The sequence below is a fragment of the Sorex fumeus genome, unplaced genomic scaffold (assembly GCF_029834395.1).
Source record: "Sorex fumeus unplaced genomic scaffold, SorFum_2.1 ptg000043l, whole genome shotgun sequence".
Taxonomy (NCBI): domain Eukaryota; kingdom Metazoa; phylum Chordata; class Mammalia; order Eulipotyphla; family Soricidae; genus Sorex; species Sorex fumeus.
This window is the reverse complement of record NW_026606100.1, coordinates 13,287,658-13,300,328: the sequence shown is the minus strand read 5'-3', so window position 1 is coordinate 13,300,328 and position 12,671 is coordinate 13,287,658. Positions and strand designations below refer to the sequence as shown.

At 56.7% G+C, this 12,671-nt stretch overlaps 1 protein-coding gene across 1 annotated transcript in view; it reads left to right on the top strand.

Moving 5' to 3' along the window:
* PCDH15 (protocadherin related 15) overlaps window positions 1–12,671 on the top strand; it is a 743,595-nt gene that overhangs the window by 185,982 nt on the left and 544,942 nt on the right. The window lies entirely within an intron of this gene.

The window sequence follows — 12,671 nt, the reverse complement described above, 5'->3', positions numbered from 1 at the left end:
TGCTGGGAAAAGTATTTTGGGGGAGGCATTTATTTCATTGAGTTTTTTTACTATGTCCCACCACTGTTTTCGGGCCATGAGGGTTTCATCAGAAAAATCAGCTGTGAATTTTAAGGATGCTCCTTTGTAAGAGATTTCTTTCTTCGATCTTGCTGCTTTCAGAATTTTGTCTCTGTCTAAGGTTTTGGTCATTTTGATCAGAATGTGTCTTGGGGTATTTTTATTCGAATTTCTTCTAGCTGGTACCCTTCGGGCCTCCTGAATGTGGTCACAAGTTTTCGTCAGCTCTGGAAATGTTGTAGCAATGATGTCTTTGACAGTTTCTTCTTCATCGAGGTTTTCTTCCTGTCCCTCTGGGACTCCAATAATTCTTATGTTACCCCTCTTGGCTTCATCACGATCTTCTCTTGCCATCTGTTCCCGAATTGTGAGTCTCTTTTCCATTTTCTGCTCTTTTCTGGAGAGTCTCTGAACTTCATCTTCGAGCTCACTGATTCTGTTCTCAGCCGCTCTTACTCTGCTGCTGAGGCCTTCCACTGAGCTCTTCAATTCGCCTACGAGATTTTTCAGGTCTGACATTTCTGATTGCATTTTCCTCATTTCTGCCTTCAGATCCTCTTGTCTTCTATTGGCATTGCTTTCCATTGTTTCTTTTAATTCCCTAAGCATCCTAAGTAGCTCCCTTCTGAATTCCTTATCAGAGAGGTTGTCTAACACTACAGTACTGTTGGTGTCATCTGGGCTAGACTCTTCAATATGAATGTTTGGTGGGCTTTTGCGTTGCTTTACCATTGTGAGAGGTGTGGTTTAGTCCTTCACGTTCAGTGTTACTATTCTGCTTGATATGCAGTGCGAGTTAAGATAGGCTTATGAGTTATTGGCAACTGTGTTTCTAGTGGCTGAGCTAAAATAGAGAAGTTTCCATCTAAGAAGTTAGCTTATGGTTCCTATGGCACATGTAGCGAGAAAATATTTCGCGGCCGCGTCAGCGGCCGCGGCTCCGGAAAGACTCCCTGGCACTGGCGAGGAGTTGGGAATGTCTCCTGTTTGGAATTGGAGCCGTTCAGCTTTGTTGCCCAGAGCTGGGCCTCTGTGCCCGTCCCACGCAGATCAGGGGTTGAAAACCGGCTGTCTAGGGGCTGTTTCTAGCTGCGCGTGCCCAGAGAGGAACCCAGGCCCTTGGGGGCGGGCTGTACCTGTTGGAATTGGAGCCGTTCAGCTTTGTTGCCCAGAGCTGGGCCTCTGTGCCCGTCCCACGCAGATCAGGGGTTGAAAACCGGCTGTCTAGGGGCTGTTTCTAGCTGCGCGTGCCCAGAGAGGAACCCAGGCCCTTGGGGGCGGGCTGTACCTGTTGGAATTGGAGCCGTTCAGCTTTGTTGCCCAGAGCTGGGCCTCTGTGCCCGTCCCATGCAGATCAGGGGTTGAAAACCGGCTGTCTAGGGGCTGTTTCTAGCTGCGCGTGCCCAGAGAGGAACCCAGGCCCTTGGGGGCGGGCTGTACCTGTTGGAATTGGAGCCGTTCAGCTTTGTTGCCCAGAGCTGGGCCTCTGTGCCCGTCCCACGCAGATCAGGGGTTGAAAACCGGCTGTCTAGGGGCTGTTTCTAGCTGCGCGTGCCCAGAGAGGAACCCAGGCCCTTGGGGGCGGGCTGTACCTGTTGGAATTGGAGCCGTTCAGCTTTGTTGCCCAGAGCTGGGCCTCTGTGCCCGTCCCACGCAGATCAGGGGTTGAAAACCGGCTGTCTAGGGGCTGTTTCTAGCTGCGCGTGCCCAGAGAGGAACCCAGGCCCTTGGGGGCGGGCTGTACCTGTTGGAATTGGAGCCGTTCAGCTTTGTTGCCCAGAGCTGGGCCTCTGTGCCCGTCCCACGCAGATCAGGGGTTGAAAACCGGCTGTCTAGGGGCTGTTTCTAGCTGCGCGTGCCCAGAGAGGAACCCAGGCCCTTGGGGGCGGGCTGTACCTGTTGGAATTGGAGCCGTTCAGCTTTGTTGCCCAGAGCTGGGCCTCTGTGCCCGTCCCACGCAGATCAGGGGTTGAAAACCGGCTGTCTAGGGGCTGTTTCTAGCTGCGCGTGCCCAGAGAGGAACCCAGGCCCTTGGGGGCGGGCTGTACCTGTTGGAATTGGAGCCGTTCAGCTTTGTTGCCCAGAGCTGGGCCTCTGTGCCCGTCCCACGCAGATCAGGGGTTGAAAACCGGCTGTCTAGGGGCTGTTTCTAGCTGCGCGTGCCCAGAGAGGAACCCAGGCCCTTGGGGGCGGGCTGTACCTGTTGGAATTGGAGCCGTTCAGCTTTGTTGCCCAGAGCTGGGCCTCTGTGCCCGTCCCACGCAGATCAGGGGTTGAAAACCGGCTGTCTAGGGGCTGTTTCTAGCTGCGCGTGCCCAGAGAGGAACCCAGGCCCTTGGGGGCGGGCTGTACCTGTTGGAATTGGAGCCGTTCAGCTTTGTTGCCCAGAGCTGGGCCTCTGTGCCCGTCCCACGCAGATCAGGGGTTGAAAACCGGCTGTCTAGGGGCTGTTTCTAGCTGCGCGTGCCCAGAGAGGAACCCAGGCCCTTGGGGGCGGGCTGTACCTGTTGGAATTGGAGCCGTTCAGCTTTGTTGCCCAGAGCTGGGCCTCTGTGCCCGTCCCATGCAGATCAGGGGTTGAAAACCGGCTGTCTAGGGGCTGTTTCTAGCTGCGCGTGCCCAGAGAGGAACCCAGGCCCTTGGGGGCGGGCTGTACCTGTTGGAATTGGAGCCGTTCAGCTTTGTTGCCCAGAGCTGGGCCTCTGTGCCCGTCCCACGCAGATCAGGGGTTGAAAACCGGCTGTCTAGGGGCTGTTTCTAGCTGCGCGTGCCCAGAGAGGAACCCAGGCCCTTGGGGGCGGGCTGTACCTGTTGGAATTGGAGCCGTTCAGCTTTGTTGCCCAGAGCTGGGCCTCTGTGCCCGTCCCACGCAGATCAGGGGTTGAAAACCGGCTGTCTAGGGGCTGTTTCTAGCTGCGCGTGCCCAGAGAGGAACCCAGGCCCTTGGGGGCGGGCTGTACCTGTTGGAATTGGAGCCGTTCAGCTTTGTTGCCCAGAGCTGGGCCTCTGTGCCCGTCCCACGCAGATCAGGGGTTGAAAACCGGCTGTCTAGGGGCTGTTTCTAGCTGCGCGTGCCCAGAGAGGAACCCAGGCCCTTGGGGGCGGGCTGTACCTGTTGGAATTGGAGCCGTTCAGCTTTGTTGCCCAGAGCTGGGCCTCTGTGCCCGTCCCACGCAGATCAGGGGTTGAAAACCGGCTGTCTAGGGGCTGTTTCTAGCTGCGCGTGCCCAGAGAGGAACCCAGGCCCTTGGGGGCGGGCTGTACCTGTTGGAATTGGAGCCGTTCAGCTTTGTTGCCCAGAGCTGGGCCTCTGTGCCCGTCCCACGCAGATCAGGGGTTGAAAACCGGCTGTCTAGGGGCTGTTTCTAGCTGCGCGTGCCCAGAGAGGAACCCAGGCCCTTGGGGGCGGGCTGTACCTGTTGGAATTGGAGCCGTTCAGCTTTGTTGCCCAGAGCTGGGCCTCTGTGCCCGTCCCACGCAGATCAGGGGTTGAAAACCGGCTGTCTAGGGGCTGTTTCTAGCTGCGCGTGCCCAGAGAGGAACCCAGGCCCTTGGGGGCGGGCTGTACCTGTTGGAATTGGAGCCGTTCAGCTTTGTTGCCCAGAGCTGGGCCTCTGTGCCCGTCCCACGCAGATCAGGGGTTGAAAACCGGCTGTCTAGGGGCTGTTTCTAGCTGCGCGTGCCCAGAGAGGAACCCAGGCCCTTGGGGGCGGGCTGTACCTGTTGGAATTGGAGCCGTTCAGCTTTGTTGCCCAGAGCTGGGCCTCTGTGCCCGTCCCACGCAGATCAGGGGTTGAAAACCGGCTGTCTAGGGGCTGTTTCTAGCTGCGCGTGCCCAGAGAGGAACCCAGGCCCTTGGGGGCGGGCTGTACCTGTTGGAATTGGAGCCGTTCAGCTTTGTTGCCCAGAGCTGGGCCTCTGTGCCCGTCCCACGCAGATCAGGGGTTGAAAACCGGCTGTCTAGGGGCTGTTTCTAGCTGCGCGTGCCCAGAGAGGAACCCAGGCCCTTGGGGGCGGGCTGTACCTGTTGGAATTGGAGCCGTTCAGCTTTGTTGCCCAGAGCTGGGCCTCTGTGCCCGTCCCACGCAGATCAGGGGTTGAAAACCGGCTGTCTAGGGGCTGTTTCTAGCTGCGCGTGCCCAGAGAGGAACCCAGGCCCTTGGGGGCGGGCTGTACCTGTTGGAATTGGAGCCGTTCAGCTTTGTTGCCCAGAGCTGGGCCTCTGTGCCCGTCCCACGCAGATCAGGGGTTGAAAACCGGCTGTCTAGGGGCTGTTTCTAGCTGCGCGTGCCCAGAGAGGAACCCAGGCCCTTGGGGGCGGGCTGTACCTGTTGGAATTGGAGCCGTTCAGCTTTGTTGCCCAGAGCTGGGCCTCTGTGCCCGTCCCACGCAGATCAGGGGTTGAAAACCGGCTGTCTAGGGGCTGTTTCTAGCTGCGCGTGCCCAGAGAGGAACCCAGGCCCTTGGGGGCGGGCTGTACCTGTTGGAATTGGAGCCGTTCAGCTTTGTTGCCCAGAGCTGGGCCTCTGTGCCCGTCCCACGCAGATCAGGGGTTGAAAACCGGCTGTCTAGGGGCTGTTTCTAGCTGCGCGTGCCCAGAGAGGAACCCAGGCCCTTGGGGGCGGGCTGTACCTGTTGGAATTGGAGCCGTTCAGCTTTGTTGCCCAGAGCTGGGCCTCTGTGCCCGTCCCACGCAGATCAGGGGTTGAAAACCGGCTGTCTAGGGGCTGTTTCTAGCTGCGCGTGCCCAGAGAGGAACCCAGGCCCTTGGGGGCGGGCTGTACCTGTTGGAATTGGAGCCGTTCAGCTTTGTTGCCCAGAGCTGGGCCTCTGTGCCCGTCCCACGCAGATCAGGGGTTGAAAACCGGCTGTCTAGGGGCTGTTTCTAGCTGCGCGTGCCCAGAGAGGAACCCAGGCCCTTGGGGGCGGGCTGTACCTGTTGGAATTGGAGCCGTTCAGCTTTGTTGCCCAGAGCTGGGCCTCTGTGCCCGTCCCACGCAGATCAGGGGTTGAAAACCGGCTGTCTAGGGGCTGTTTCTAGCTGCGCGTGCCCAGAGAGGAACCCAGGCCCTTGGGGGCGGGCTGTACCTGTTGGAATTGGAGCCGTTCAGCTTTGTTGCCCAGAGCTGGGCCTCTGTGCCCGTCCCACGCAGATCAGGGGTTGAAAACCGGCTGTCTAGGGGCTGTTTCTAGCTGCGCGTGCCCAGAGAGGAACCCAGGCCCTTGGGGGCGGGCTGTACCTGTTGGAATTGGAGCCGTTCAGCTTTGTTGCCCAGAGCTGGGCCTCTGTGCCCGTCCCACGCAGATCAGGGGTTGAAAACCGGCTGTCTAGGGGCTGTTTCTAGCTGCGCGTGCCCAGAGAGGAACCCAGGCCCTTGGGGGCGGGCTGTACCTGTTGGAATTGGAGCCGTTCAGCTTTGTTGCCCAGAGCTGGGCCTCTGTGCCCGTCCCACGCAGATCAGGGGTTGAAAACCGGCTGTCTAGGGGCTGTTTCTAGCTGCGCGTGCCCAGAGAGGAACCCAGGCCCTTGGGGGCGGGCTGTACCTGTTGGAATTGGAGCCGTTCAGCTTTGTTGCCCAGAGCTGGGCCTCTGTGCCCGTCCCACGCAGATCAGGGGTTGAAAACCGGCTGTCTAGGGGCTGTTTCTAGCTGCGCGTGCCCAGAGAGGAACCCAGGCCCTTGGGGGCGGGCTGTACCTGTTGGAATTGGAGCCGTTCAGCTTTGTTGCCCAGAGCTGGGCCTCTGTGCCCGTCCCACGCAGATCAGGGGTTGAAAACCGGCTGTCTAGGGGCTGTTTCTAGCTGCGCGTGCCCAGAGAGGAACCCAGGCCCTTGGGGGCGGGCTGTACCTGTTGGAATTGGAGCCGTTCAGCTTTGTTGCCCAGAGCTGGGCCTCTGTGCCCGTCCCACGCAGATCAGGGGTTGAAAACCGGCTGTCTAGGGGCTGTTTCTAGCTGCGCGTGCCCAGAGAGGAACCCAGGCCCTTGGGGGCGGGCTGTACCTGTTGGAATTGGAGCCGTTCAGCTTTGTTGCCCAGAGCTGGGCCTCTGTGCCCGTCCCACGCAGATCAGGGGTTGAAAACCGGCTGTCTAGGGGCTGTTTCTAGCTGCGCGTGCCCAGAGAGGAACCCAGGCCCTTGGGGGCGGGCTGTACCTGTTGGAATTGGAGCCGTTCAGCTTTGTTGCCCAGAGCTGGGCCTCTGTGCCCGTCCCACGCAGATCAGGGGTTGAAAACCGGCTGTCTAGGGGCTGTTTCTAGCTGCGCGTGCCCAGAGAGGAACCCAGGCCCTTGGGGGCGGGCTGTACCTGTTGGAATTGGAGCCGTTCAGCTTTGTTGCCCAGAGCTGGGCCTCTGTGCCCGTCCCACGCAGATCAGGGGTTGAAAACCGGCTGTCTAGGGGCTGTTTCTAGCTGCGCGTGCCCAGAGAGGAACCCAGGCCCTTGGGGGCGGGCTGTACCTGTTGGAATTGGAGCCGTTCAGCTTTGTTGCCCAGAGCTGGGCCTCTGTGCCCGTCCCACGCAGATCAGGGGTTGAAAACCGGCTGTCTAGGGGCTGTTTCTAGCTGCGCGTGCCCAGAGAGGAACCCAGGCCCTTGGGGGCGGGCTGTACCTGTTGGAATTGGAGCCGTTCAGCTTTGTTGCCCAGAGCTGGGCCTCTGTGCCCGTCCCACGCAGATCAGGGGTTGAAAACCGGCTGTCTAGGGGCTGTTTCTAGCTGCGCGTGCCCAGAGAGGAACCCAGGCCCTTGGGGGCGGGCTGTACCTGTTGGAATTGGAGCCGTTCAGCTTTGTTGCCCAGAGCTGGGCCTCTGTGCCCGTCCCACGCAGATCAGGGGTTGAAAACCGGCTGTCTAGGGGCTGTTTCTAGCTGCGCGTGCCCAGAGAGGAACCCAGGCCCTTGGGGGCGGGCTGTACCTGTTGGAATTGGAGCCGTTCAGCTTTGTTGCCCAGAGCTGGGCCTCTGTGCCCGTCCCACGCAGATCAGGGGTTGAAAACCGGCTGTCTAGGGGCTGTTTCTAGCTGCGCGTGCCCAGAGAGGAACCCAGGCCCTTGGGGGCGGGCTGTACCTGTTGGAATTGGAGCCGTTCAGCTTTGTTGCCCAGAGCTGGGCCTCTGTGCCCGTCCCACGCAGATCAGGGGTTGAAAACCGGCTGTCTAGGGGCTGTTTCTAGCTGCGCGTGCCCAGAGAGGAACCCAGGCCCTTGGGGGCGGGCTGTACCTGTTGGAATTGGAGCCGTTCAGCTTTGTTGCCCAGAGCTGGGCCTCTGTGCCCGTCCCACGCAGATCAGGGGTTGAAAACCGGCTGTCTAGGGGCTGTTTCTAGCTGCGCGTGCCCAGAGAGGAACCCAGGCCCTTGGGGGCGGGCTGTACCTGTTGGAATTGGAGCCGTTCAGCTTTGTTGCCCAGAGCTGGGCCTCTGTGCCCGTCCCACGCAGATCAGGGGTTGAAAACCGGCTGTCTAGGGGCTGTTTCTAGCTGCGCGTGCCCAGAGAGGAACCCAGGCCCTTGGGGGCGGGCTGTACCTGTTGGAATTGGAGCCGTTCAGCTTTGTTGCCCAGAGCTGGGCCTCTGTGCCCGTCCCACGCAGATCAGGGGTTGAAAACCGGCTGTCTAGGGGCTGTTTCTAGCTGCGCGTGCCCAGAGAGGAACCCAGGCCCTTGGGGGCGGGCTGTACCTGTTGGAATTGGAGCCGTTCAGCTTTGTTGCCCAGAGCTGGGCCTCTGTGCCCGTCCCACGCAGATCAGGGGTTGAAAACCGGCTGTCTAGGGGCTGTTTCTAGCTGCGCGTGCCCAGAGAGGAACCCAGGCCCTTGGGGGCGGGCTGTACCTGTTGGAATTGGAGCCGTTCAGCTTTGTTGCCCAGAGCTGGGCCTCTGTGCCCGTCCCACGCAGATCAGGGGTTGAAAACCGGCTGTCTAGGGGCTGTTTCTAGCTGCGCGTGCCCAGAGAGGAACCCAGGCCCTTGGGGGCGGGCTGTACCTGTTGGAATTGGAGCCGTTCAGCTTTGTTGCCCAGAGCTGGGCCTCTGTGCCCGTCCCACGCAGATCAGGGGTTGAAAACCGGCTGTCTAGGGGCTGTTTCTAGCTGCGCGTGCCCAGAGAGGAACCCAGGCCCTTGGGGGCGGGCTGTACCTGTTGGAATTGGAGCCGTTCAGCTTTGTTGCCCAGAGCTGGGCCTCTGTGCCCGTCCCACGCAGATCAGGGGTTGAAAACCGGCTGTCTAGGGGCTGTTTCTAGCTGCGCGTGCCCAGAGAGGAACCCAGGCCCTTGGGGGCGGGCTGTACCTGTTGGAATTGGAGCCGTTCAGCTTTGTTGCCCAGAGCTGGGCCTCTGTGCCCGTCCCACGCAGATCAGGGGTTGAAAACCGGCTGTCTAGGGGCTGTTTCTAGCTGCGCGTGCCCAGAGAGGAACCCAGGCCCTTGGGGGCGGGCTGTACCTGTTGGAATTGGAGCCGTTCAGCTTTGTTGCCCAGAGCTGGGCCTCTGTGCCCGTCCCACGCAGATCAGGGGTTGAAAACCGGCTGTCTAGGGGCTGTTTCTAGCTGCGCGTGCCCAGAGAGGAACCCAGGCCCTTGGGGGCGGGCTGTACCTGTTGGAATTGGAGCCGTTCAGCTTTGTTGCCCAGAGCTGGGCCTCTGTGCCCGTCCCACGCAGATCAGGGGTTGAAAACCGGCTGTCTAGGGGCTGTTTCTAGCTGCGCGTGCCCAGAGAGGAACCCAGGCCCTTGGGGGCGGGCTGTACCTGTTGGAATTGGAGCCGTTCAGCTTTGTTGCCCAGAGCTGGGCCTCTGTGCCCGTCCCACGCAGATCAGGGGTTGAAAACCGGCTGTCTAGGGGCTGTTTCTAGCTGCGCGTGCCCAGAGAGGAACCCAGGCCCTTGGGGGCGGGCTGTACCTGTTGGAATTGGAGCCGTTCAGCTTTGTTGCCCAGAGCTGGGCCTCTGTGCCCGTCCCACGCAGATCAGGGGTTGAAAACCGGCTGTCTAGGGGCTGTTTCTAGCTGCGCGTGCCCAGAGAGGAACCCAGGCCCTTGGGGGCGGGCTGTACCTGTTGGAATTGGAGCCGTTCAGCTTTGTTGCCCAGAGCTGGGCCTCTGTGCCCGTCCCACGCAGATCAGGGGTTGAAAACCGGCTGTCTAGGGGCTGTTTCTAGCTGCGCGTGCCCAGAGAGGAACCCAGGCCCTTGGGGGCGGGCTGTACCTGTTGGAATTGGAGCCGTTCAGCTTTGTTGCCCAGAGCTGGGCCTCTGTGCCCGTCCCACGCAGATCAGGGGTTGAAAACCGGCTGTCTAGGGGCTGTTTCTAGCTGCGCGTGCCCAGAGAGGAACCCAGGCCCTTGGGGGCGGGCTGTACCTGTTGGAATTGGAGCCGTTCAGCTTTGTTGCCCAGAGCTGGGCCTCTGTGCCCGTCCCACGCAGATCAGGGGTTGAAAACCGGCTGTCTAGGGGCTGTTTCTAGCTGCGCGTGCCCAGAGAGGAACCCAGGCCCTTGGGGGCGGGCTGTACCTGTTGGAATTGGAGCCGTTCAGCTTTGTTGCCCAGAGCTGGGCCTCTGTGCCCGTCCCACGCAGATCAGGGGTTGAAAACCGGCTGTCTAGGGGCTGTTTCTAGCTGCGCGTGCCCAGAGAGGAACCCAGGCCCTTGGGGGCGGGCTGTACCTGTTGGAATTGGAGCCGTTCAGCTTTGTTGCCCAGAGCTGGGCCTCTGTGCCCGTCCCACGCAGATCAGGGGTTGAAAACCGGCTGTCTAGGGGCTGTTTCTAGCTGCGCGTGCCCAGAGAGGAACCCAGGCCCTTGGGGGCGGGCTGTACCTGTTGGAATTGGAGCCGTTCAGCTTTGTTGCCCAGAGCTGGGCCTCTGTGCCCGTCCCACGCAGATCAGGGGTTGAAAACCGGCTGTCTAGGGGCTGTTTCTAGCTGCGCGTGCCCAGAGAGGAACCCAGGCCCTTGGGGGCGGGCTGTACCTGTTGGAATTGGAGCCGTTCAGCTTTGTTGCCCAGAGCTGGGCCTCTGTGCCCGTCCCACGCAGATCAGGGGTTGAAAACCGGCTGTCTAGGGGCTGTTTCTAGCTGCGCGTGCCCAGAGAGGAACCCAGGCCCTTGGGGGCGGGCTGTACCTGTTGGAATTGGAGCCGTTCAGCTTTGTTGCCCAGAGCTGGGCCTCTGTGCCCGTCCCACGCAGATCAGGGGTTGAAAACCGGCTGTCTAGGGGCTGTTTCTAGCTGCGCGTGCCCAGAGAGGAACCCAGGCCCTTGGGGGCGGGCTGTACCTGTTGGAATTGGAGCCGTTCAGCTTTGTTGCCCAGAGCTGGGCCTCTGTGCCCGTCCCACGCAGATCAGGGGTTGAAAACCGGCTGTCTAGGGGCTGTTTCTAGCTGCGCGTGCCCAGAGAGGAACCCAGGCCCTTGGGGGCGGGCTGTACCTGTTGGAATTGGAGCCGTTCAGCTTTGTTGCCCAGAGCTGGGCCTCTGTGCCCGTCCCACGCAGATCAGGGGTTGAAAACCGGCTGTCTAGGGGCTGTTTCTAGCTGCGCGTGCCCAGAGAGGAACCCAGGCCCTTGGGGGCGGGCTGTACCTGTTGGAATTGGAGCCGTTCAGCTTTGTTGCCCAGAGCTGGGCCTCTGTGCCCGTCCCACGCAGATCAGGGGTTGAAAACCGGCTGTCTAGGGGCTGTTTCTAGCTGCGCGTGCCCAGAGAGGAACCCAGGCCCTTGGGGGCGGGCTGTACCTGTTGGAATTGGAGCCGTTCAGCTTTGTTGCCCAGAGCTGGGCCTCTGTGCCTGTCCCACGCGGATCAGGGGTTGAAAACCGGCTGTCTAGGGGCTGTTTCTAGCTGCGCGTGCCCAGAGAGGAACCCAGGCCCTTGGGGGCGGGCTGTACCTGTTGGAATTCTAGACACTTGTTTTAAGACAGCTTTATTCATCAGCTATTTACTGAGTGCACTTTATCCAGAGTACCATTCTGACCTCAGAGGAATATATAATAAAGGCTTGGACACAGAAATCTTTGACCCCAAACAATTTGCAGTCTTCACACTGAGAGAATGAGTGAACATTATATGTGGTGTTTGTATAATATGTTACTTCGTGGCTTCAATACAAAACAAATTTAGCCTACTGAAACTAAAGAACATGGACTTTACTCTTTACAGATAGTTACTGTGGGCTACTACGTAACTCTACAATTCTTGAACCAAAGACCAACATCTCATTTCTCTTCATAACTTCTTTTGGATTTGATGGCAAATGAATGAATATGTAATTACTTATTATTATTTTATTATTCATTTATTTTAAAAGTAATTGAATGTTATTTCTATTTCCTCACAAATTTTTCTCTCAGAAACTGGTTCATCTTTTTATTTGTTATATGTTATTATATTTTATAGAACCATATGCTTATGTTGGGATACTGTTTCACACCTCTTAAAAATGTTACCACATAACCATACACATAATAATAATATTAAAATAATACCTTGTGTTACTTTTTCTTTTAATAACTTGTCTCATTAGTAGACTTCTTCAAGGATTATCTACAAATATGCCACACAAAATTATGTTATACTGTGGCTATTTATATGGCTTTGCTCTTTCTCATGTTCAGTCCTATCTAGAAAAGCACCTTGAAGAAAGAAGCTGCTGCTGTGTCTTATTACCTCATTTAGCACAACTATTTTAATCTATATATGTCTCTGACTTACTATTTTTGAATGAACAAAGAGAGAAAAAATAGATGTAAAATATAAGGTCTTAAGGGACAAGCAGAAGAAATGAATCTGGGATGAGAAAACTTGTCTGAAAATTCTGTTAATTATAGCACGAGTAAGGGATCTACTGTGAATGAAAGCACACACTTAATTCTAAGTAAAAAGTGGTTTCACCAAAACACGAAAAATTTGTGTTTGTATCCTAAGAGACCCTTCTTTACTTCAAGGACAACATAGAAGGCCTTTGAGGGGAGATATGCCATTATTTTACCTTTGATTTGGGTGCATAAACATAATTCTCATGACATAAATAGATGAGTGTGTGAGGAGAACCAAGCTTTAGACAAATTAGTGAAGAAATCATTATAAGTGTAGAAATGATCAACAATGAAGAGCAGCCTTGTGTTAGGGACATATCTAATGAGTCTGAAACATTTTAGATCTGAAAATATTGCAACCAGAAACTTCTTCAGCATTGACAAGAATCAAGAGAGAACAATTCTAGATCTTTGAGATTTTCACCTCCTATAACTGTATGAGCATACTTTTTAGAAAGTAGTGCTTGCCAAATTCCTTATTATTCATGCCCATGTGCATAATAAATCACCAAATTTTAATAAACAATTAATAAGCCTTGAAATTGTCCTCTAAATAACACACTCTGGATGGCTATAATCAATTTGATTTATACCACGATCCCTGTAGTGTTCCATGTACTACAGCCCTATCATGATCACAAAGTCCCTTTAGAAGAGCACTTTACGGCACAGTTGTGTACAATCAGCATTTTGAAGACAAAGCCTTCACATTTTAATTATAATGGATATCATAGCCCTCAACACTGTTTGTACATTCATTATCATAGATGCTTGACAGGATATTAGAAATGTTTAAATCAATGAATTAATCATCAGCACT